We start from the raw sequence: 22,215 nt of genomic DNA, 5'->3' as shown, positions 1-22,215 counted from the left end.
AGAGATCATCATTTAAAATTGACATTTATTGCCGATTTCTTGTTCCGCCAAATGTTTACTTATTTTTATGACATAATTTATCAATTAATATTAATGTTTATAATTACCTTTGAAGTTCGTCAAGTCAATTAATACTTCATTACATTTCCTATTGTCTGTAATTACCGGACAGTCACGGAAATGAAATATTAAGTTTGAACAATTAATCATCATATCTTTTATTGAAGTCCATGTTTTTTGTCAAATTCACAGGATTTTAATGAACGCAGGGTCATCCAATTTACAAGTTAATAAAAAATTATGAAAGATAAGATCGTAAGCATTATTTATGTGATGTTGTTTTTTCGACCATGTAAATTGTTGCTTTGTCAATCATTAGCTTGATTTTATTTACTCGGTGAATTGCTTGTATTTTTTGAAATATTGATACATTCGTAGCATTCTTGCCAAGGTATGTTACAAATTTTAATTTTGTATGAATTTATAGCCAAAATTTTGTGAATTGATCTCTCTTTTACTCTTGTTGAAGGAACACAAACACAAATCATCTATCTAGCATGGGTTTCATAAAAAAATCTCTAGTTATTGAGTTTTTCCTAAAATTTTCAATTTTGAGTTATTTGATAGGTTGAAATTTGAGTTTGAGGAAGGATTTGGAGGAAATTATCAATATGAGATTCTTTATGAAACCAGACCAGGTTTTAATTGTTATTATGGCTAATAATAAGATCAAGTTCCTCAATGAAAGCTTCATGCTCGGGACTTTATTATAAAATTTTGTGGGCCTTTCAAAATTTTTCAGTGATTTCATGACTTTAACAGATGTATTATGGTATAGTACTGTCCCTTTGTCTGTCTGTCTGTCTGTCATACAAAAACTATTTTTGGGGACTTGTTACTGCAATTTAAGAAGTAGTGCCTTTTGAGGTACATATCCTCAAAATAAAGCAGGTTTTAATAATTAATCGTAAGATCACACACATTCTCTTTATATTCTTGCATGTCTGAAAAATTGACTGAAGTATACAATTTTGATGTTTCCTGATCCCAAGTACTAAGGGGTTTAAATTAGTCGTGGTCCAAGGTCTGGTGTCCTTAACTTTGATATTTCATTTACCTTGGCCAGGACCTTCATTGATACCTTATCGAGGATTGAGGACTTTTAGTTTTCCTCATGTGGACCATTAATTTTTAAATTGAAAAAGTTCAGGACTTTCAACTCTCATAATTGAATTTGGACCCCTGGATCTTCAGGGACATATATAGAAAAATTATTAATTGGGTAAAAAATGCTAGAATGAAAAATACTGATTATGGTCAGCCAAACGCATATTTTGTGATCATTTCAAATTCACTGCACTGAGAAATTTTCTCATGATAGGATAAACTAAAGCAGGTTCACATCTTAAGCAGTGACTTGAGTCAGTTTTACCGATTAATTATCATGACATTAATAGATACTGGATTTCAAAAGCTGATAAATATCGAGATGGTGGGTACAAAGACAACATAGGGTTAGGATATTTATAGTTTCTCATTCGAAATATAACACATTAAATTAAAATTTATCATGAGACAACATTGTAGTCACCTTTTTATACAATTCTTAAGGTCAAAACAAGAAATTTTTGAATATATAAATTCATGAAAACCTTCATTAAATTTCAAGGATGGTAATTCTGTTGTCTGCCTCTAAAAGGATTATTTTAATTTTTAATGTGAATGAGGCGTTGACAAAATAAGCCACTATTGAAAAGCGAAATAGGATGAATTTTTAATGTTGCAAGTTTATATGCATAATCTTAAATATATTTTAATTTCTTCTCGTTGACTGAATTCGCAAATGAGCTAATGATTCGGGATTTATGAAAAACAAGTCATTTAGACGGTCTTTACACATTAGGAAGGGAAGTATAATACAATTTAATCGTATAAAAATTATTGAAGGGGAAAAACTTTCTTTTCATTTAAATGGGGAAATAGACCTGAATGGTTTTATGTAAAAGAATATAAATTATTTCCAAAATTTAATTGATGACGGTCTTTCAATTTAGAATCAAGAAGAGACCAAGCGGTAATCGCTTTAGAATATTTAATTGGATTTGGAGCATTTATAACTATTTTCTTGACATTTTATGTGCAACATTAAAACACATAAGAATTGGAAAATTTTAATCTGTTGAAATGTCCTGACATTTCTGATTAACTAGCGGTAGTTAAATCGTGGCTGATGAACTTATATGTGGTTTCTTATAAATGAAACTTAAACATATAATTTGTATTTGGATTAGAAATATCAAACTAAATGTTTCTTTACCAACTATCAGTATTGTTTTAGGTCAATGTGTCTGTTCTCTAACTTTTCCAGTCCAAATACAGTCAATACATACATACATATTCAAATGTTTTTGAAATTGAACTCATACTAAGTATTGCTCTACAAATTATTGCTATGGTTTTGGGTCAATGTGTCTGTTCCCCAACTTGTCCAGTTCATATACAGTTAACATATTCAAGTATTCATCTTGACCAGCAATAAGTATTTTAAAAAAGTGTAGAATCTACTGTATTGATTAAAATGTATAAATTATATTGTATTAGCTTAAATAGTTCATGCAGGTTTTGTCAAATATGGGATGGAAAACTTATTTCAAACTATCCATATGAACTAGAAACTAAGGATTACCCAGCTCCCCAACCCCAGTAACTATATGGTCAAAATATACTGCTTAACAAAGCCTTCAATTCTAAAGTTGATATTGCTTAAGTTTGAAATCACATGTAATGATTTGGCAAAACTTATGTAAAAAAATCTAGTAACTGTGATAACCAGTTGTAGAGAAAATACATTAAATTCGAGGATAGACAAAAGAATGGAGAGACAGACACCATGGGCACTAAATGTCTCCTGCAAAAAACAGTTTGTTGGCATTCCAATCCTAATGGTCTTTACTCACAATTATGGGCGTGTCCAATTAGAGCACATTCTCAACAATTTTAACTTTAAAAGAATACAGTTCACACAAATCTTATTTTAAGTCGTTCTTCACATGCTAGGTGCAGTCTTTGATAATTTCAGTGCATTGTTTCAAGTTAAAATCTGTATTTAGATTCTTAGTGATTATTTCATGATTTTATCCTCGTATTAAATGTCATACAATGAATTGAAAGGTCTATTACCTTAATGGGGCTGATATTTTACAGGAAAGACTCTTATGCCATAAAAGGACAAAACGGAATGATTTCCGTAGCAATCGTGACTTTAAATCGGCTCTGAATACTGACTATAATTAAAAGGAAGATGCTAAAAGACAAGAAATCTGTGGCAGATTTTTCATTAATCAGATCACAAAACCTACGGGTACAATTTTATTTTCATGTTTTAAAAAAATTTATATGACAAGCTTGTTAGCTAATCTACGAAAAAAGATAAAATTACAATAGGTAGGGCTCTCTATTAAAATATAATTAGAATCACAAAGGAAGTCCTCTCAAAAGACACTGTGCCTTTTTAGTTCGATCAAAAGCCAAAGCAGACTAAGTTTAATTGTTTGTCGTATGACAATTAACCATTATTTTCTTTCTATCATAATTCCATTCCGGATATCAATTACAAAAACGTCTTATATTATCTTTTGAAATTTCAGTCGAATTTTATTTTCAGAGATCAGCGCTTGACAGTAATTAAGGTTATAATAACTTTCTAGGTAGGATGCAAACTGTCTTACCCATTAGGTTATTGAATCTACCAATGACATGTAATAATAATTTTATCTTACAAGGGTATTCACCACTAAGACAGTATTGTAAGTCATGATGGGTGCAATACCATTAGAACATTAGCCTTACTGCATAAGAATATATGAGGATGATGATTTTGTTACTGGGGGGGGGTCATGTAATGGAAAAGCACCCCTTTAATTTGCATGAATTCATGTAAGTGGGCTTAGATGAAGGTGATGTTTAAATGGCAAGTTTTACAGCTATGATCTGTGTGTAGTGGTGAAATGGTTCATTTTATTTTCCACTGGTCCACACAACTCTTTAGGGACTGTTTTTCCAGTATTAAGAAGAAGGGAAAACTAAAAAATGTATTGACAAATAAGCTTAAAAAAAAAGATTCTACTGAACCGCAGGTGGATCCAAGGAACCCCCTTCATCATACTGGAAAAGTAGTGATATTCAGGAAAAAACTGGAAATTACTAGAGCAACCCCTCCCCTTTAGAGTAGTCAGTGTCCCCTCCATCCTACTCCCTTTTTCAAAAATTTCGGATCCACCACTGCAGACCAGTTCATTCCAAATAATGTGAGGGAACAAATTATATCTGATTACTCAATATAATGCAAATTACACATTAAAAAATGTTTATTTGAAAACTTAAATAAGTAAATGAAAATCTTGAAAAAAGTGAAGGGCAAATGAGTAGTTTTTTACTGAGTAGTACGCAGGGGATTTCAACAGTTATTGATAAATACGGTTTAAGAGTAATCAAGGGAACCAAAGTTATAGCGGTAATCAAAAGAATGTAATCCAGGGAAAACAGACATACACAAAAAAAAACATAAAGTAACTATAATCATACATACAAAATGAGCCAACTCGGACTCCACTAATAACTGGGAGCATGGACCAGGTCCACCGGTAGGGTAAGTGTCTTCTGCTTTTCTAGAAACACCCACTGAAATACTTAGAAAAAGTCAAGTCCGGGGTAGTCAAAAGGAAAACTATGACATGTTAAACAAATCAGTTTTCATAGCACAGATGGATACAACGTAACGATCCATGACCGTGATGATGACCATAAAACTTCTGTAGTGATGACTTCAATTTTTGTAGCAACATAACCCTGTTCCAGAAGCCTATTTGTCAGAAGTGGTGGTGGTTGTGATTTTTTTTTCCAAGAAACTTGTTCAAATGGTGTAGCTACCTTCCTGTGTAGTCATTGGATTTATGATCAAAATTAAAACTTTTTAAATGCATGCTATAAATTGGTTCCCTATGGAAAAAATATGAAATGAAATATTGTTTTAGAAATTAAACTAATAATAAGGGTTAAAAAAGGGGGAATAAATCCTTTTATTGAATAAATAATGAATTACATCACATTCAATGAACTTTCAAGGCACAGATCCAAGGTAAAAATGTGCTTAGCTTTTGACACCCTCCCTTTTTTCCTAAAAATGGTAAACCATTTTTATTGCATGAAGTCTTGATTTTTCACAATTTTTACTCTAACATTTTCTTGCCTTGCTATACTTGGCCTTTAATTCTTTTTACATTCCCTAACCTGAAATCCTGCACCTGCTTAGGCTTTCTGACTAAGTTTCATGAGTATGTTGAAGTGAAGGACACAGAAATTTGACTTGTTTGTTTGTCGTTATTTCAATCTCATTTTTGAAATGTTTATCACAAGTTTGAGTCCATCCAATCCAGAAATATCTTGGAAAACCAGTCAAAAGTGATACACACAAGAAAATGCTAAGGACTTTATATAAAAATGACGTCAACTTCCTTGAGTCGTGAATTGCAGGTCATACAGGGCTGATTGATTTGTCTGCTAACGGCATTTGAATCAAATTGTCTACCTTTTTTTTGAAATTTCTTCTAATAGAGAAAAATAAATACATTTAAAATTTGATCTTTTCAATGACAGTTTTAGAAGAAAAAATATTACCAAGCTAATGGAATTTTAACTTTTTATCTACTTTTTAACAAAGAAAAAAATTGACTTTTACAAGTAAGGAGCCTGTAAAAGAAATTGTGGATCTAATACCAAAGGCCGTTATGACCAAAATAGTCTAGACCCGTTAGGAAGCTGTTAACGTTAATATGTGATCATTGGAATGGTGTCTTAATCTTTTGTTTCTATCATGGAATAAAAAGCTAATTTATAGACTATAGATTTGTTGTTTACACAGTTTTCTGGGCAAATTATTTGGCAGACAATGCTTTTAATAAAGAAACTCAATCAGATGAATTCAATTTAAAGTTTTTTAATGGTAGCCTTTACAATTCATTGTCTTGACTTTTTGGTGAAAATTAATTTGCAATTTAAAATTGTCTGAAATAAAGACTTTTGGGTTTTGATATGAATCTAGAAAAAAAACATGCTTTAATAGAATTTAAATAATTATGTGTAGTGGAAAATTTCACTTCAGTTTGAAGTACTTCAGTGTTTTAAGTTTTTTTAAAATCTTAAATGCAAAAAGAGTAGAAAAATAAAGAGGTAGAAAATTCTTATTAGGTATAATTTAGTATTGTTTATAGTCCAGTTGGAATTAATTCTAAGAGTTTGACTTATTTTCATATGCAATTTTATTATCTTCTAATTTTTGCCTTTTTTGCAAATAGAAGAAAATAGAAAAGATAATGGTAAAATGTCTGGAAAAATTTTTCGTATTTTTGGTCTTTAGCAGCTCTGAAAATATATTGGTAACTTGTGGAAATTACGACATCATGAACTTTCAGGATATGTGGAAAAGACAAAGAATTTATATAACTGCATACCAGGAGTAGTCAAGGGAATCAAGGTTATAGCGGTAAACAAAAGAATGTAATCCAGACAAAGACCAGACATGGAAAACAGACATACACAACAAAGAACATAAAGTAACTAAAATCATACATACAAAGTAACAAAAGCAAATGAGCAACTTTGTATCCACTAAAAACTGGGAGCATGGACCAGGTGCACCGGTAGGGATTTATTATGATTACTTACGGTTTAACATCCTATGGCAGATATTTCATGCATTTCAGGACGTGAATGATTGACCAATCAAATGGACCCAGTTTTTAACTTGTCCAACACACTGTGCCAGATCTATATTGTGCTATTTCACAGAAGCAACCTCACTCAGACACATTAGTCTGACTACAAGCCAACCAGTCCTCACTCTATCCCCTATTGTTCCTTACTTAGCAGTCATCAATCTAGCTCTTATATGTTGTGTACTAAGAGGAGAAATAGTGACTTACAGTTTTTGCATTTTGCATTTTTAGTTTGACTTAGCAAAGAATCAAACAAATGACTTCCCATACCAAGGGAGAGCACTCTACCATGAGACCACCATAGTAGGTATAGCACATAACCCAAGAAGCTTACCAAAATTTAAGAAATCATTAGAATTTTTACATATAAGAATAAAAGGTGATTTAAAACAATATTTTGTAACAATAAGGAATTCACTCATCAGTAATATAACAGTCTAAGCCTTATCTATATAAAGCCATATAATGAATTTGAAACCAAACCATTCATTGGGAGTCAAGACAGATGCAACAAAATTTGTACAGACAGAATGACAAGGTGATTTTACTTGTTCTGTAGGGGAATAAAAGTCCAAAATACAAGTTTTGATCATTATATAATTATTACAACCAAATAATTAACAACACTAATAAAAGTACAAGAATTGCAAAAAATTCAGACTATACAATGATGATTTTATTTACCTTACAATTTCCAGTGGGATTGGTTTTTAGCTGGTTCAATTTTGTACTGTATAATCGAAATATGAAATATTTGTCAGTGGAGGGAGCACTTGAAAAGCACAGCAATAATAAAAGAAATTTGCATTGAAGCCAATTTATGTTTATTGCAATAGTAAATCATTATGAAGATTGTACCTATTTCTAGCTTTTCTGTCTAATTATCAAATTAGATGATAATTAAGGAAATGGGTTTCTGTAAGAATTATGCTTTGTTGCCTGAGCATCAATTTCCAGTGGTGTTAAGTGTTTTATGAATTAGAAAATATCTATAAAGTTTTTTCATGCTATTTTTATTGTTATTAGTTGTTCATGTCTGGAACCAAGATTTCAACATTTAGATAATATCTTAATTTTGACTGTTGATTTTAAGTTCGTTCTTGAGAGGTTCATTGTATTGAAAGTATCACTGATTTTCCTGTCTATAAGATAGTATTAAATATTTGTATCAAGCAATTATTAAAGATAGCTTTTGAGATTGCCAAGATTTACTCTGGGTGGCCATGAGAAAAAGGTAAATCCCCTACAGTTGTATTAGATGGACATTGGTAAAATGGTAAATCCCCTCAAGTTACTCATGTTGGTCATAGGAAAAATGGTAAATCCCCATGTTACTCTTGTTGGTCATGGTTAAAAAAATGGTAAATCCCAACAAGTTATATTCGTTTGCCATAAAAAAATGGATTTCTTTTGCTTGCTATTAGATAAACTGAGAATCCCCATAGCTTTAGGTGGCCATAGGAAAAACCATAAATCCCTATCTATATATGGCTTATTTAGATTAAAAAAAAGGATCGTTTAATTTGAAGTTTTTCACTCTCCACCCAAAATTTGAACTATGTAGATGGAAAAAAGGTAGTTTTCTGCATCTTTTCTGACTTCTAGTGTTTGCAGTGTCTGAATTTTATATGGAATTATAGCTAACTTCTACAAGCTTGATTTCATTAAAATTTTACTGTATCATGAAGCACCATTTACACTAAACTAAATGTTACCTAACAAATTTACGAGTTATTTTACTGGTATTTTATTTCATGTTTTGGTATTACAGACATACATTTCTCATCGTTATTTCAGAGTCGTTTATTATTTACTCAGTATACTTCATGAGTTATTCTTACATTGAAAACAATGTTGATACATGCTGTTGATGTTTTTAATTTGAATCCAGGTACCTAATATCCTAGGCATCAAATGTGTAGGCCTAATAGTTATATCTAATCACATTCTGAATCTAATATAATTTATTTTTCCAACAAGTATTTTAATAACAACAGAAATTTGTTAATAGGATTGATAGCATTAATTGTATGTAGCCACATGTTTTCATGTTATTGAGGATCTAGACTGCAATAATAGATGGAACAATTAAATAATAAAGTTTTATTGCATTGGCTGGGGGCAGATGTTGCTGACGTTAAAAAATGCATGTACTTTAGATCCTAAAAACAGTGCCAGGGCGTAATTAGATTTTCCCCATTTCTTTTTTTTTTTTTGTACTTTCTACTTTGTGACTAAATGAAGTTCCATGCACTGATCTACCACCATTAATTATAGTGCATACAATGTTGATTTTCAGTAGGTAGTGAGTTGGTCTTCCCTTGACTAAATAACAGTGACCCAAAATTTTACCTTAAGTCGTTAACAGAACTGACTCTTAAATTGTCTGACAAGAATTCCCATCTTCCTCTCAATGTCCAGTGGTATATTTATTATTTATCAGTCGCTGTAAGAATCAGGCCATGGATTAAACATGGTATGACAAAACCCATCATTTTGATAGTGTAATTTGACTATTACCACCATCAGAATTAAGGAAAACAGATTTTCCATATCATACTGGACCATTGAGTTACAATTTCATTGAAATGCATTGAAAATGAACATTTCAGGGGTAGATAATGCTTTCAAAAATCTCATTTTTCTAACATTTTGTTGAAAAGTTTCTGAGCAAAGCCAGTGATGCAGAGATTAAAAAGAAAGTGTAATTTTCAATAGAGAAAGCATCCTTGAGTAATATTTTATCGTCAGATCGGTAGGTTTTTGACATGCATGTTTCTTTTTTTTTCCCATTTTGCCTGATTCTTACAAACACTTACAATTAAGCAAGTGCAGACCAATTCAAACTCCTGAACATCATCATTGCATGTGCTGTAATGTTCTGAAGTTGATAGTAGGGTACTTATGTAGGTCTGATCTGCATTGTTGCTTTATTTGTCATTTCCAACTAAACTAGGTTTGTTTACAGTAACTTTTGTTAAATTTTCTTTTTGAATTATGTCTGTGTTAGTTTTGTTTTGTTTGCTTGTCTGATTCAATGTTGTCTGTTTGTGAAAAAAGCTGAAACAACTGATGTTTTTAAGTTATGCTTAATGAAATCAATGACTGGGGTATACCAAGAAGATAAAGGGAACTATGAACTATATGTCTAACTTGCAAATTAGTAAATGCAGGTCTGCTAAATCACCCTTGACTAAAATCATAGTAGTTGTTCTTTATTCTTTTTGTATCAGAGTGAAAATACTTAGAAAATTTACTGACCATTTTTTCAGACAGACCCTTGGTTCTATACTTTTGTTAGTCTCTTTCAAAATATTTTGCCATTTCCAACAAAAAACTAACTTGATTAATAAAAAAAAAACATGCATGAAATCTCTGACATAACTGAAATGCATATTGAATGCATTCATACCAATTAAAAAATGCTTTAGGTGATATATCACATACAAGTATCATTTTTGCACTCATAAAAATGGGAACTTAGAACTACTATTTTAGTTGGGCGTATTGTTCTGCTTGTTGAATTGTTTTGCAGCTGATTTTAGAATTTTCTGTCTGTAATTACAAGCGCTACAAGATGACTTTTTCTTTATGTTAATGTAAAACAAACAAACCACCTGAATATTTTTGGTCTCACTTACAACTTCCAGTACAAATGGCCACCCCAACTTTGTAGTACCAAAAATGCACTGAACTGAGATCTATGCACTATTAGTGCATTATTTGTGTGTATGCTGATCAAAAGTAGTCAAAATTAAGCTGAAAATGAGTATTTTAAATCATATTTGTAATTTACTACAAAGGTGTATGAATATTGTTTATATGTGTGAGCAATTTGCCTCCGTGCTGTGAAAAAAATGTGGATTTTCAGAATTCTTTATTCAAGTCAATTTTGTGAAAAATTTCTGCTATCATTGAACCATTAGCATAATGATTTTGAAAGTCATATTTCCAAGCTTCGCAATGGTATGCAGCATTAAGATGTCATTTTCCTGGGAAATCACAGTAAAATTTGAAAATTACTTTTTTTAACATGTAATGTATTTGAAACATAATAAGTGGTTAGTGAGACCCAGTGTTTGCTAGTGGGTTACTTCCCTTATCTCATTTGGGTTATCTATCTTTGTACACAATTTGTGTTCAATTGTAATTTAATCCAGTAGTGAAACTAATTATATTATTTTATTCAGTTTCTGGAAAATCTCAATCTGATGTGCACTGTTCTGTTAATTTCAGAAGCAATTAATGCTAGAGGGATAGATAAGAGAAATTTAGAGAGGGATCAGCTTTGGTATGATCCCCTGCTGGAGATTGACCTGGGTTAATTACTGCACCTATACATTATCTTAGTCTGTAATCAAGATTTTTTTTCACAATTGTGATTTATTATCAATGCATATGGTTTATATATAAAGGTGAAATCATTGGAAAATTCGAAAAAATTGTTCTTGATGAAAATTAGCAGTTCTGTTGATATCATTTTGATAAGATTATGGCGTTGATGAATTGCAGTTGCTAACCGTATCCTGTGTTTTGGTAATTATGATTTTTAGGGAGCTCTCCTTATCTTTCATTAAGCCTTAAATTAGCGATTATGCTCTAAGCAAAACTTGGCAAAGATCAGAAATTTTGAAATAATGTTAACATTAAGAGATTGTCATCAATGATAAAAGCTTAAAATCACTTTACCACAGATAATGTAATGCTTCAATTTTTTTTTTTAGCATTTTTTCTTAATCAGTAGAAGTTTTAGTCATTAGCAATAAAATGAATGTTCAAAGATAAAGCTGTGATATCACAGTTTCCATTCTTAAATTTTAATCTGGCTTAATCCAATGATTTAATATAATGTTTGAAAAGCATTTTGTTGAATTATTTGAAGGATAACATTTGCTGGTAATGAATTATATGAAACTACCTGGGTGTAGAATCAATTAAAATTTAAATATTAGGTACATCCAAAGTCCATTGTATCTTTCAAAAAATCAAAAACAACTGTTTTCTTACACAAAATACTTGATACTCATATTGTCTAACAGAAATCAAACGCACCGTTCTTTACATAGGCACAAACCTTTGTTGTAGGTCTGGGACTGGAACTTGAAAATAATATTTAAATTTGAACTAATCTTCAACTATCTACAGTGCTAAATGGTTAATAGTCCTTAATTACAGAATTAAAGATGCAGAACTTGATTGTATTGTATCTATCTTAAGATCATTGGCAGATGGAGTGGGTTTAGGGAGTTGACACCTCTCCTTTTTATTGGAAAAGTGGTCATCTTCATTTTTAAAACAGACTAAAAATGGAAAATAATGTTCTAGCACCCCCCTTTTACTGAGGAACCTCAGCTGGCATCCCCCTTTTTCAAAGTATCTGGATTGGCTCCTGTAAGAAATAAAATCATCATTGTATAGTCTGAATTTTTTGCAATTCTTGTATTTTTATTAGTGTTGTTAATCATTTGGTTGTAATAATTATATAATGATCAAAACTTGTATTTTGGACTTTTATTCCCCTACAGAACAAGTAAAATCACCTTGTCATTCTGTCTGTACAAATTTTGTTGCATCTGTCTTGACTCCCAATGAATGGATTGGTTTCAAATTCATTATATGGCTTTATATAGATAAGGCTTAGACTGTTATATTACTGATGAGTTAATTCCTTATTGTTACAAAATATTGTTTTAAATCACCTTTTTTTCTTATATGTAAAAATTCTAATGATTTCTTAAATTTTGGTAAGCTTCTTGGGTTATGTGCTATACCTACTATGGTGGTCTCATGGTAGAGTGCTCTCCCTTAGTATGGGAAGTCATTTGTTTGATTAAAATGCAAAATGCAAAAACTGTAAGTCACAGTTGCTCCTCTAAGTACACAACATGTAAGAGCTAGATTGATGACTGCTAAATAAGGAACAATAGGGGATAGAGTGAGGACTGGTTGGCTTGTAGTCAGACTAATGTGTCTGAGTGAGGTTGCTTCTGTGAAATAGCACAATATAGATCTGGCACAGTGTGTTGGACAAGTTAAAAACAGGGTCCATTTGATTGGTCAATCATTCACGTCCTGAAATGCATGAAATATCTGCCATAAGATGTTAAACCATAATCAATCAATCAATCAATAAGAATAGTTGATTTTGTTTGTCGGAGTTGGATGACATGCTTCACACTTAAAATCTAGGTCAGCTTATACAAAGAGAGTCTGTTTGTTTACTTGGTCAAATGTTCTTAACCTGAAATGCATGCCAATTGACATTAATCATTCCATCAACTAATATATTGAAGAATACTACATTTTCTTTTGTTTAACTTTAAACAGAAGTCTAAAATATATCAAGAGACTAAGACAAAACCAAGGAACCCAAGAGAGACATAACAAACAAACATATAATATATGAATTGAAATTCATGATGTAAATTCAGTGCTCACATCCTTGATCAGAATGCCTAGATTATGATTCAATTAAAATCATGATGAATGTGGGATTTCTAATTAAAATGAAACTCTATATTTTGTAAGATTTATATATTTCATTAATTGTGGTTAAAAAGAAATGTAAAATTCATTTGTTCTACTTCTAGAAGTTTCTGAAATAATTAGACCTGAATTTCTCATTAATTTTAAGCAATATTTTTTTTCATCTAAAATAAAAAATGTAATATGTGACATTTTATGCTTGTTACCATGGCAGCAGCTTGTTACAGCCTGAACACTGATAATTTCATGTCCGATTTTATTAATTGGAATGATTTATCAAAAAGTATTTTTGTATTTAATTAATTGAATTGGTCTATTATCGTTAAAGTTGGCATTACAACTTTGTTAATTGATAACCATAGGGACATACAGGTATTTAGGTTGTTAATCTGAGTTCAAGGTATTCTCAGGACTTAATAATGCTTATTGGCATGTATACCATGTAGTAAAAAATCTTAAAAACAAATGGAAATGTGTCCCTGTAACTCTAGCTCTTACACTATTTCACTGCCTTTGGTGCATGCTTACCATGAATAGGAGAGGTTGTGAGTTCCATCTCTTGCTCTTTTAAAGTTACACCAAAAACTTTAAAATTGATACTCACTACTTTTCCACCAAGACTAATTGTTTGCTTTTAGTCAGAACAGTGTATCTGAGTGCGATGGCAAGCCTATACCTGTGTTCTAAAACTGATGTGTTCAACATGTCATAGTTTTCCTTTCCTCTTTGGTCTACCCCCGACTTGACTCAGACGCAACTCGGCGGGTGTTTCTAGAAAAGCAGAGGATGCTTACTGTACCATGCTCCCAGTTTTTAGTGAAGTCCGAGTTGTTCATTTACTTTTGTTATTTTGTATATATCACAATTTTTAGTTACTTTATGTTTTTTGTTGTGTTAGTCTGTTTTTCATGTCTGGTCTTTGTCCCTAGATAACATTCTTTTGATTTCCATTAGAATCTTGGTTCCCCTGATTACTCTTTCTATTATTCCTGTGAGCTAGTACAAGAAAGTTGTGTTTCAACGAGTACTTTAATGCACCGACTATTCAATATAGTCAATCATTCTCATCCTGCAATGCAGAAAATAACTTCTGTAGGGTTTTTAAACCATAATCTATCAATCATACACAGCAGTCACACACGACAACTTTTTATAGAAGTTTCTTTCTCTAACAATACTTAAGGTTCAAGATTCTAAATGCTCTTTTGTTGATCTAGGAGTTCCAGCAGTTGGAACACCTTCTTTTGTTTGAAATTTTGTTAAATTTTGTGCATTTTTGGGCAAAATTGACCAAATGATAAGATAGAACCCTTCTCCTTTCCAAAATTTCTGGAATCACAATGGACAGGCATTACAGATGGACAGACAGACAGACAGACAGACAGAAAGAACTTACATGAGTCTCTCATGAATATGATTAAATAAGTGTATCTTGTTCAACGAAACAAACAGTTCCGTAATTATTTCTTGTCAAGCTGTCTTTATAATAATTTTACATATTGACTTAAAGATGGGCTGCAGTTTTATTATATATTATCCAATACAACCAGGCTTAGGGGTTTACCCTTAGTATTACTGTATCTTTTTACCTACTCCTCTATGTCTACCAAATACTCTCATTTTAAAGAGGTAGACTTAAGGTAAAAGACATAACTCTTGAAATCAGTGATATGTTTGTATTATATTCAATTTCACCAAAGCCTATCAAGCTTTCATTTGAAACAGAATGAAATTAATCCAAGTTACTTTGATGCTTGTATGAGATTGATGCAAAATGCTGAATACAAACGTTCCAATGATTTGTAAGTAGTTATGTCCCTTACCTTAGGTCTACCTCCTTAATTAGCAATCTTCTAATGAGTCAAGCACTGTAATTTAAGACAGTATTAATGAGCGGCTAGATGGTCAGTAATTTTGTTACCCTTTTATTGCAGCCGAATATCTGGCTGTTGCCCCAAAAATGTTGAAAAATATTTTTCCCAAAGGGAGCAGAATTTCAGATTATTACGCATAATTTTTTGAAAACCAGGTACAGAATCAAGTGACATATTCCTTGAGATGTGATATCTCAGTCTGATACTTCACTTCTGGAGAATGATTTTTTCTGCAAGTCGTGACTGTAATGAATATTGGGAGTACATATTTGCCAGTTCAGTATCGGTTTTCAGTTGCAGATCTGGATATGACGTGTTTCTGTCCCTTGTTAAATATTTTCCCAATGTGTTGAAAATACAGCAAAAATTTCCTGAAAATAAAGGGTTAAGACTGTTCTAAAACAAGGGACAAAATCACTGATGATGTGCTGTTAAAGTTCATATACACCATTGGTCACACTGGTCAAATGAAGACACACACCCACTTATATTATTGTGACATTGTCGGTTAATTTTTTACCTGTACTTGGTTGTTTAGTTACTTTATGTTGCTGGTCAAAGTTTCATTAAAACCCTAGTGCTCCTTCATAATCAGTCACAATTAATGACAAAACTCAAAATGAAAGTATTGCATGACTTTATTATTGAAGTATTGTGAATGAAATTATTGCATGCATTTATACTTGCAATAATGTGATGAATGACTAGAATTTGAATTTTATCATTTGCAATAGCGAGGAAAGTATCGTACCAGAACAATCATATTAAAAATTCAAAAAAGCAAGTTGTGATAATTGGGGAAACAACCATCTAGCATTTTGTGCAATAGTAAAAACTTTGCAATAATTTCAAAAAAATTAACAGTTGTACAACATAATCTATATGCCCGATACGTTTATAAACAGGGTATAAAAATAGACATTAGAATCGCAATCAATAAAGTATCATTTGGATTATGATTTACTCTTCTTAATACAGACGCTTTATTTCATAAAAACTGACACAGAGGAAGAAGTCTGTAAAAAATCTGCTGGCAAAGTTAAAATAATTAGAAATTTAATCAAGGAAGAGCAACAGGCATTTGGTTTTATTATACATGACTTTATGGAATAAATTTCTCCATGGTCTTGATATATGGCAATGACGTTTTGGCGAAGATTATTTCTTTTAGTCATTTTCATTAAGCCCCAGTACGAACATTTGCACATCAAAATTGTATAATTGTATATAGACATCTCCACAAATCAATACCGATATTAGCTTCCTAATGAAATTAGCACACTGTCGTGTTGTTTTCAGGGTTAAACTGTCTGATTGAAGCTCTAAGTATTATTGACGTTATTAAAACGTTGAATGTCGTCTTCGTAATATTTAAAGGTCAGAATTTAAAAAGTCTGAGAAGAGGCTCTTGGAATATTGTTTAGAAATAGCTTTATTTACTTTTAAATGAGATGGGGCGACTGTCATGAAGTTGAAGATCCTTCAAATAACAATTAAAAAAGGAGACTTCCTCCTCAAAACAGACAGGCCTTTATCCTTATATCTGGCTGTTATATTGTATCTCCAGCTCTTGTTGAACAATTCTATGTAAGAGAAATTTCTTTAATGGTATTGATTAAGCCTGTTTACCGTAATTATGGGACGAATTACGTTATAATTAAAAAATCAAGTTTACAGACACAACACAATTCACATATCTCATGTACATATTTTGTACAGTTGTAAAAGTATTATTGTTTGTTGTGATAAATTTTCATTGATCCAAAAGAACATGTGACCTTTGGCAAATCAAAGTGAGATCAGGAAGACCTTCAGAAACTAACAACAAACAAACAACACTTTGGATAATTCATTTAGATGTATTTAGAAGTTAAGTCACCATTATATTTCCTCTGTATGCTTAGTAAAAAATTGCTGAGTTCTAGTTAAATTTCTGTATCCAGTTGAAAAGTTGCAATATTGGAGCCTCTTATTTCCTGTACAAATTGAGTTTAGCCACTTTTAAGTTTTGGGCATATTTCTGTTTCATTATACTGTAGCATCAATCTTTCACAAAATCTAAAATGTAATATATGTATTTGATTTTAAGTTAAAATGTCTTAAAAAACATATCCTGCTCTGAGTAAAATTGTCACAAATATGTACTAAATACCTATCTTTTATGTCAGACTTCTTTTATTTCATTTCAGAAGTAAAATAAAAAGAGAGAGATACTAGAATTGAAGGGAAGATAATGTGTGTATTGAAAAGGTATGTGTGTTTTCGTATGTACCATAATCAACATGTTAAGAATAATAATAGCTTGCTTTCTTACATTATTTGTGTATCAAAAATATGGTAAGTGTGCTTTCCTGCATTGTAAATGTATCAAGAATAAGGTAAATATGCTTTCCTGGCTTTATGTACCAAGAATAAGGTAAGTGTGCCTTCCTACTAATTGAACCGACTAGGCCATTTTGGCTACACTAAAAAATAACTTTGGATGCAGAAAGGAGAATTTTTTCTTGAAAATTTGCCAGAATTGTAGTCAGATGTGACTCTAAGTAGTTCTATCTACCAAGTGGCACTAAAAAATTGCTTAGATATCACTAGAAATAAAGGACAATAACTCAGTCAAGAATTGTGGCATGATGGAAGGAGCTTGAAAAAAAAGTAATGGTAAAAGTTTCAACCAGTAAAACTATAATTTTAGAATTGGATCGGTCAAATTCCAGACAGATTCTTCTGCTTAGTGCCTCTGAGGCTTTTTTTTTATGTAACTAGAAAGGCTCAGGAGTCCTGATTGCTTTTGTAACACCATTTGTGTACCATGAATTAGGTGAACACTTTCCTTCATCATTTGTGTACAAAGAACATGGTAAATTTGCTTTCCTACTTAGCTTGTGCACCAGGAATAAGGTAAGTGTGCTTTTTTACCTTGCTTGACTTTTGTATCAAGAATAAGTTAAGTTTTCTTTTCTACATTAGAGGTGTTTAGGTGATTGAGAAGGACACCGTGAATGTGTTAATTTTAGCAAAAACTATATTTTTTTTCTTTTAAAAGTGTGTAACATTCCAAATCACTTACAACTAACACGATGCCGATGTTACATGGTGTTGCAATTTGCATGTTGCTACAACATTAATAAGTTTTAAAAACAAAGTATGAAATTGATAACAAAAGATTAATAAATGTGAGGGTTTGAACATTTTTCTGCCAAAATAAAAAACAAAAACAAAAAAAAATTAAATTAAACAGGATTCCGAACAGAACAAGGTAAAATTTGACAATCTTCACTGGAAGAACAGTAGCATTTGATAGGGTTTACAGACCATTTATGCACCAATTTACATCACTTGCTTAAACAATCTCAACATAGCACTATTTGTCTAGTGGGAAAATAAATGGTCAGTGTTCAGAGGTTATAGTTTTAATGAAGCCCTATGACAATTTGTGAGAAGGGACATTGTTGATCAATGAATTGAACATGCTATGCCAACGGTTCCGTTTTTCTAATCAACATGTTGTTTTTGTTTGTGTTAAGAGGATGGGCCTATAATTTCGTGAGAAAGCATTTATAGGAGAAGATTTTAGCATAAGAAATGATAAATCTGATTGTGATACATTTGCGAGTTTAATGAAGCATTGACTTAGGTAGTTCAGGATCATCTTTAAATTTCACAGTGGCCATTCAGAATGGAAAAGAAAAACAAGTTTTATTCTCCAATTTCTGCTCTTAATAGGACAATGAAAAGGGTATTAATTTTACCATAGCTGAATATATTATAAACCACTCTTGTCATCTTTTTAATTGGTTTTGTTCCTTAAACAGAGTTTGTATTTACCTTAGATGTAAAAATTTCAGTTAGTGGTTTTTGTTGCACTCATTTGGAGCTCACTGCGACAGTGGTATCCTGCTGTTATGTGTTTCTGAATCTTGGCATGTGATGGAATGGACCACTCCTAGATTTTAATTTAAATATGCTAATTAGCAATTATAAAATTCAAAATTTAAATTAAAAATGACGTATTTAAGAGGTGTGCAAATAACATGAAGTAGCTACAAATTTTTGGTAATTAAAGTTTCATATGAAACTTGTTACTAAATTTATTTTCCCACAAAGAAACTCATCGAGAAGGAAATCATATTTAATATTTGATGTGAAATAAGTTTCTAAATAAGATACTTTAAAAAAAAACCAATTAGTCATTTAAAAGGCATGTTGAAAATATGAAAATGGAATTATTTAACTTGTTATCTAACATCTATTAAAGACATTTATTCATGATATGTTTTGATCTTGAACTTCGTAACAAATCAAAGATTATATTTACATGTTACTTTGATAGCTATCTTTAATAGTTTTTAATGGAAAATACTGGACATTTTTGTCCATTAGAGGAACCAGATTTCTAATGAGAGGTTACGGCTTGAAAACATGTATACTGGATATCAAAATTTGCAATATACATGTATCTGATTGGTATTTTTTGTATTCTTTGATTCAAGTCTTAGTTCTCTGAATAGAAGACAATCTTATGGAGATAAATTGTTGTTGTACACTTTCTAGCATTTTTAAGGTCATTTTAAAAATTCAAGGGTTTGTTATGTAGCTTAAAAGTACTAATGTGACTAGTCACTGTTTGTTATCTTTATGTCATTTTTCCAAATATGTTCAGACATCAATTTTCTGATATTCTATTTTTATTGGAGATGCATCCATAATCTAAATTTTCATCAAAATAAAAGTTTATATAAAATTAGTTTATCTGCACTTTCATAATTGCCTAATTTTCCAAATTTTACTTTTCAAAATACTTGTACATGCACAAAAAAATTGAAGTGTCTGCCAAAATGTCATCACATCCTGTTTATAATTAAGGTCGCTGAGGAGGCAATTTGCCGATTATCAGTTTTTAAAACATTTGACTTTTAATGGCATTTATTATTCCCAAATTTTCAGTTGTTAATGATCTTTAAATGATTATTTCAAACTCATTATTAAGAGTATGATTAGCGAGATGATTATAATTTAAAAGACGGTTTCCGGACCAAATGTGAAAGGATACTATAATGACTGTTCATTAAAATAAACTAGATTGTATCTGAAACTAGATCACATGCTGTTAATATTTTGGTGTACAGGGGTGTATCAAGAAATTCATAAATAGAGGGGTGCAATCCAGAAATTTATAAAAAAAAGTGCTATAATTTGCACATTTTTGCTCAAGTTTTGCACAAAATTAACAAAAGGTGGTAGGTATAGACTTGCTATAAGTCTCTCTGAAATGTATAAAATTAAAAAAAAAATTGATATCAATACTATTAAATATTCATTTGCTATCTTTCTGCAGTATTGCAGATGAATACTGAATAAGTTAACAGTGTAGATATATACATGTATATTTTATAAAATTCTGATACAAAGAGACTTGTAGAAAGTCAACTTCAGATACTATGTATCAACTATTGAATAAGGACATCTAGATTTAGTCCCTTCATTATATCCCTTTAATCACATACATACAGTAGATTTGGAGATGTTTGTATAACAGCAGTTTATTTGTACTATAGGTATACTGAAAATTCTTACTTTATTTGACTTTATATTCTTACTCTATTGTGGGGGTAAGTAATAATTGGGAGGCTAAATGCATAAAAGATGGTTATGGGCCATCATTTGCTTATTTTTGCCTAAATTTTGCACAAAAATAACAGATATTTTCCTGCAAAAGAGCAAGTTCTACCCCCTTCCCTTTGATTCACTAATACATCAATGCTATTGTCTTAACATATGTGACTAATGCTGTGAAAATAGGTGTTCAAGCCCTTAAAATATAAAATAGCATATTTTTGACAATATTTAAATGCTGAATTTGGGCCTGACCTGATCATTCTTCCTCATATAAACAAATTATACATTATCAGTACTTATTGATGTCTCTCCACAAGGTTTGTTTGTTTAGATATGTTTTTAATGAGCTGTTTTATGTCTTCAGATATTAGAAAGATAGAGTATAACTTCCTTAATTTTAACTATTTAAAGTCAATTTTCCTAGAAGCTGTTGCGTATATAATTTAAAATATCATAAATCATTATTATTATTTCCCATGGTTTTGAATTTGATTTTAACCTGCATCCTAACACATACATTGACAAATGACGAATCTATTGTATTCTTTAAGTAAATATACAAGTACTTGTTTCCTTTATTTCTAAGAAGTTTGACATGAAATTTCCTGATTTTTTTAATGGGTTGATTATGGGTTAATTGAAGCAGTGATTGATATTCTATATGTTTATGTATTAATTGATATGTCTACTTGGTTATATTGTGAAATAGTTCACAAATGAATTAACATATCCAAAAGAAGTGTTTCGAAAACTAAGAATTTCCAACAGTCACAGTTTCAGTCTGTTTTAAGGAAGTACTAACTTCCCAAATTTGATACTGAAATGCAGTTATATATAAATATTGTCAAAAGATACGAAAATAAAAATAGGGCATCCAATTAGACATACCCAGCCACAAAGCAAAAAAATTGGGGAGTAAAAACAACTTTAAATGGCCATAACTCTGATCAAACTAAAATTCAAACTTTATCAAGGGTTTCACACTTAGTATGAAAATTCCTTAGGATTTTCTGCATAGATCTGATGTGGGGATTATTGATCCCTCCAAAAAAACTTGGTTGCAGTTACTAAAAATAGAACAAAGGGGTCAGAAGTTTTTCTCATACCTTTCCAATATTGTCAGGTTTAGCCTAATTCTTTCAGTTGCAGAAATGATCCTTTCTATAAGGGCTACAATAGTCTGCAAAGTTAAAGGCAAAAAATAGTGTTGATGTTTTTAGCAGTTTTAAACCAATATCTTGATAAATATAATAGATAGAAAGAAACTTTCAGTTGATGAAATGATCCTCATAATAAGTCCTACCAAAGTCTTCATTGAGTCAAAATTGTCAGACAACTCCTTGTTAGAGGTGTTGCCTTCAAAAAGCAAACATTTAAGCAGGTGAGTGATTCAGGCTCCTGGGAGCCTCTTCTTTGTGTAAGGCCTGGGTTTCATAAACAAATCTCAAATTGAGGCTTTCCTCAGA

At 31.2% G+C, this 22,215-nt stretch overlaps 1 protein-coding gene and 1 long non-coding RNA gene across 7 annotated transcripts in view; one reads left to right on the top strand and one right to left on the bottom strand.

Annotated features, from left to right (window-relative positions):
* The window catches only part of LOC148617029 (zinc finger homeobox protein 3-like), a 161,471-nt gene that overhangs the window by 38,658 nt on the left and 100,598 nt on the right, over nucleotides 1-22,215 (top strand). For all 5 annotated transcript variants that reach the window (XM_088584296.1, XM_088584297.1, XM_088584294.1 and 2 more), the window contains one exon: nucleotides 17,323-17,383. The gene's annotated coding sequence lies outside the window, so the exon portion shown is untranslated. The remainder of the gene's footprint in view (nucleotides 1-17,322; nucleotides 17,384-22,215) is intronic.
* Nucleotides 15,754-21,572, bottom strand: LOC148617031 (uncharacterized). Of its 2 annotated transcripts, XR_015922379.1 has the most exons (3): nucleotides 21,002-21,572; nucleotides 18,959-19,076; nucleotides 15,754-17,191 (listed from the first exon to the last, which is right to left on the bottom strand). It is a non-coding gene; the product is annotated as an uncharacterized LOC148617031 (long non-coding RNA). The 2 variants fall into 2 exon arrangements; XR_015922378.1 differs by lacking the exon at nucleotides 21,002-21,572 and having other exon boundaries at nucleotides 18,959-19,318.

This window comes from Perna viridis, chromosome 5 (assembly GCF_037379345.1).
Source record: "Perna viridis isolate PV_CMFRI_1.1 ecotype Kerala chromosome 5, ASM3737934v1, whole genome shotgun sequence".
Lineage (NCBI taxonomy): Eukaryota > Metazoa > Mollusca > Bivalvia > Mytilida > Mytilidae > Perna > Perna viridis.
This window is presented reverse-complemented; position numbering and strand designations above follow the sequence as displayed.